Below are 4,230 nucleotides of genomic sequence, written 5' to 3'. Positions count from 1 at the left end.
ATGAATGAGCAAGTAATGAGTAAACAGTGGGAGCTAGAAATGGTCTAATGGAGGAGCCTAGGTGAAAAACTCTGGGTGAACTTCCAGTTTCTCCAGGGCACAGACTTTCAAATCAGATGATCCTGGGTTCAAATCTCAGTTCTATGGCATACGAGCTCCAAGCACCTGGGACAAGTCCCTTCACCTACTGCGAAGGAGTCAGTAAGGAGGAAGTTTAATCATATATGTGCATGTCCTGTGTGTCTGGCCCAATATATGTGCCCAATAGTCACTAATTTTCGTCCCTTCCCTCCTTTCCCTGGGCTAAGAGCTGCTCCCCCGCCACTGTCTTGCTGCCCTTTGAAAGACGGTGAACCCAAGATCTTAGCTCAGTCCAAGAGAGGGGAGCAGAACTGTCAGGGACTGAGCATGTTTTCACGTCCTGTGCCTGAGCCACCTGAGGACAGGGACTTGGCTCACCCATCCGGGGGTGAGAGCCAGAACATGCTCAGTTGAGGTTTATGAATGAAACTAAACCTCTCAAATATGTCAATGCTCCCCTGAGATCAGAAGGAGCCAGAGGGAGCCTTGCTAGTGGACACTGTGCCAGAAGGCTGGGTTCCAGCCACCAGCGCTGTTTGTGACACTCCAACCCTTGTCTGGGCTACTGCCCTCTGTTGATGTTTTGACTCCCCAGCCTCTCCTCATACTAACATTCCACAAGTCTGGAGGTTCAATGTCGGGGAGGAACGACTGCAGTTGATCAGTTGGGACAAGGGCTTTCACTCTTTTTTTAGCTGGGGAAACCCTTATTCAAACAAAAATCTTAAGTGGGAGCTGAAGTGGAGCCACTTGGCTGAGGAGGACAGGGACCTGCATTGGACACTACTGAACCAGACTAGCTTGCCAAGAGATGCCACCTGGCATCCAAATGGAATTTCTGCCCACCTGCTCTACTCTACTGGCAGCCTTGCTCTTTTGCATTTTTTAAATTAAGATAAAAGTCACATACGGTAAAATTCGCCATTTTAATGTGTAAAATTCAGTGGTTTTTTAGTGTATTCACAAGGTTGTGCAATCATCACCACTATTCAATTCCAGCACATTTTCATCATCCAAAAAGAAACCCTATACCCCAGCCCCTGGAAACCACTAATTTACTTTCTGTCTCTATGGATTTGCCTATTCTTGACATTTCATATAAATGGAATAATACAGTATGTGCTCTTTCACTTAACATAATGTTTTCAAGGTGTATCCATATTGTAGCATGCATCAATACTTCATTGCTTTTTTTTATTATTATTAAGTAGGCTCCATGCCCAGCACGCAGCCCAATGCAGGGCTTGAACTCATGACCCTGAGATCAAGACCTGAGCTGAGATCAAGAGTTGGATGCTCAACTGACTGAGCCACCCAGGTGCCCCACTACTCCATTGCTTTTAAGGCTGAATAATATTCCATTGCATACATACACAATATTTTCTTGATCCATTCATCAGTTGAGGGACATTTGGGTTGTCTCCATTTTTTGGCTATAATAATACTGCTATGAACACCCAAGTGCAAGTTTTTGTGTGGATACATATAAGTTTTGTGTGAATATATAACTTTTCAATTCTTCTGGGTATGTACCTAGGAGTAGAATTGCTAGGTTATGTGATAACTCTATGTTTAAATTTTTGAGGAAATGTTTTCGACAATGGCTACACTATTCTATATTCCCATCAGCAATGTGTGAGTGCTCTAATTTCTCCACTTTCTTGCCAATATTTGTTATTTTCAAATTCTAAAAAATTATACCTATCCTCGTGGATATGAGGTGGTATCTCATTGTGTATTTGGTTTGCATTTCCCTAAGGACGGATGATGTCAAGCATCTATTTATGTACTTGTTGTCTATTTGTATAGCTTCTTTGGAGAAATGTTGATTCAAATCTTCTGTTCTTTTTGTTTTTTTTAAAGATTTATTTATTTATTTGAGGTGGGCAGGGGCATTGGGAGAGGGAGAGAAATCCTCAAGCAGATTCCCTGCTGAGTGTGGAGACTGACCTGGGGCTCGATCCCAGGACTCTGAGATCATGACCAGAGCCAAAATCAAGAGTTGGACACTCAACTGACTGAGACACCCAGGTGCCCCCGAAGCACAGAAGTTTTTAATTTCAACAGCCTAATTTTTCTCTGATTGCTTGTGCTTTTCTGTTATCATATCTAAGAAACCTAATCTAAAGTCATGAAGATTTATTCCCATGTTGTCTGTTAAGCATTTTATAGTTTTAGCACTTACATTTAGGTCTTTGATCTATTTGGAGTTTACTTTTGTATATGAGGGGAGGTAGGGTTCAAATCAGTCTTTTGCATATAGATACAGTTGTCCAAGTACCATTTGTTTAAGACCTCTTTCCCCCATGTTCTACAACCCTTGTCAGAATCAATCAACTGCAAATGTAAGGGTTTATTTTTGGACTCTCAATTCTATTCTGTCAATCTGTCTTTTGTTACGCTAGTATCACACTGTCTTGATTACTATAGTTTTGTAGCTTGGAAATCAGGAAGTGTCAGTCCTCCAAATTTGTTCTCTCAAGATTGTTTTGGCTATTCTGGGTCTCTTGCATTTCCAGATGAAATTTAGGATCAGCTTGTCCACATCTGCAAAAAAAANAAAAAAAAAAAAAAAAAAAAAGACAGTTGGAATTTTGATAGGGATTATATTTAATCTGCTGATTAATTTGGGGATTATTGCCATTTTGAAAGTATTAAATACTACTGTCCAAAAACACAGGATATGTTTTCATTTCTTTAGGTCTGCTTTAATTTTTTTCAACAATGTTTTGTAGTTTTCAGAGTACAAATTTTATACTTCTTTGGTTAAATTTATTCCTGCGTATTTTGTTCTTTTTGGTGCTATTATAGAATTGTCATCTTAATTTCATTTATGGATTGTTCATTGCTAATATATAGAAATACAATTGATTTTTTATATTAATCTTACATCCATAACCTTACTGGATTTGTGTATTACTTCTAGCAGTTCATGTTTGTGTATGTGGATTTTTTTAGCATCTTCTATATATAAGATCATGTTATCTGCAAACAGAGATAGTTTTAACTTTCTCTTTTCCAATATGGATGTTTTTTCTTTTATATTCTTATTTCATTTCCCTAAACCTCCAGTATGATGTTTAATAGAAGTGACTTTTTTTTTTTTTAAGAAGTAGCCCTCTTTTAACAAACTAATGATTCTGGGGGGGTGGGGGGGATGGATGAAATAGGTGATGGGGATCAAGGAGTGCACTTGCTGTGAAAAAGCACTGGGTGTTGTATGGAAGTGTGGAATCACTAAGCTAATATCACCCTGTATGTTAACTAACTGGAATTTTAATAAAAACTTTAAAAATGGGTTTGTTTTTGTGTGTGGGTGTGGAGTCAAGATGGAGGAATATATGTGGATGATTGTGGTGGAGTCTTTACCATGGATACCATAGGTGGTGGTATCTTTCAGGCACTCAAAGGTTTTCACAATTCTCCAGTGGGAATAAACCACAGACTACAAGGGAATTTCACAGATATTAAAACCAGGGCTCTGTAGCTGGGAGGTAGCTTTGCAGTTTGGGGAGGTTTATTTTTCATGACTGACTGCAGTATGGTTCAAGTCAGAGGGAAAGAAGATCCCCGGAGCTCCTTCACAAGTGTTCCTCCAGAGGAGCCATACTGGCAGCAAGAAATGAACCAGTGGCCATGGTTGGGTCATCAGCAATGGGAGACATTCTAGCTTTAATTATAGGAGCTGGTATCTTGTTGACAAGATTTGCCTCTGCGTGATTTCCCAATGGTCCTGTTTGCCGAAGACCCCTCTCAGTTGCCTTCAGCCAGTTACCATCCTCACCTTTTGGAAACTATTGACAATATCAAAAAGACTTCTTTCTCAGGATTTCTTTAACAGAATGAGCTATAGTTCAAGAAGGGATTTCAGAAGGTAAGTTATGGTATGTTTTTAAATCCGTAGGTGGGAAAGCTATGGCCACATAGGCTTGAAGGGACACTTAGCTCTTAGCACATAGCACATGGTGGGGGTAGATGTTAAAAGATAATACATTTATTTATTAACACTTGGATTGCATTTGTGGTAAAAATAAATGTCTAATATCTATAAAAGAAAAATAATAAATGCTTAGAAGATGAAGGCCCAGAGGGCAAACAACAATGCAGCATGACCATCAGTTCCTTGGGGACTTCTCTGCCTGGTTTTGT

General features: G+C 39.6%; 1 pseudogene; it reads left to right on the top strand.

Annotated features, from left to right (window-relative positions):
* The first annotated feature begins 1,681 nt into the window (after positions 1 to 1,681).
* On the top strand, positions 1,682 to 3,927 carry LOC100466152 (annotated as a pseudogene).
* The last annotated feature ends 303 nt before the right edge of the window (positions 3,928 to 4,230 follow it).

Source organism: Ailuropoda melanoleuca, chromosome 2 (assembly GCF_002007445.2).
Source record: "Ailuropoda melanoleuca isolate Jingjing chromosome 2, ASM200744v2, whole genome shotgun sequence".
NCBI lineage: Eukaryota > Metazoa > Chordata > Mammalia > Carnivora > Ursidae > Ailuropoda > Ailuropoda melanoleuca.
The sequence above is the reverse complement of the archived record's forward strand: the minus strand, read 5'-3'. Positions and strand labels throughout refer to the sequence as shown.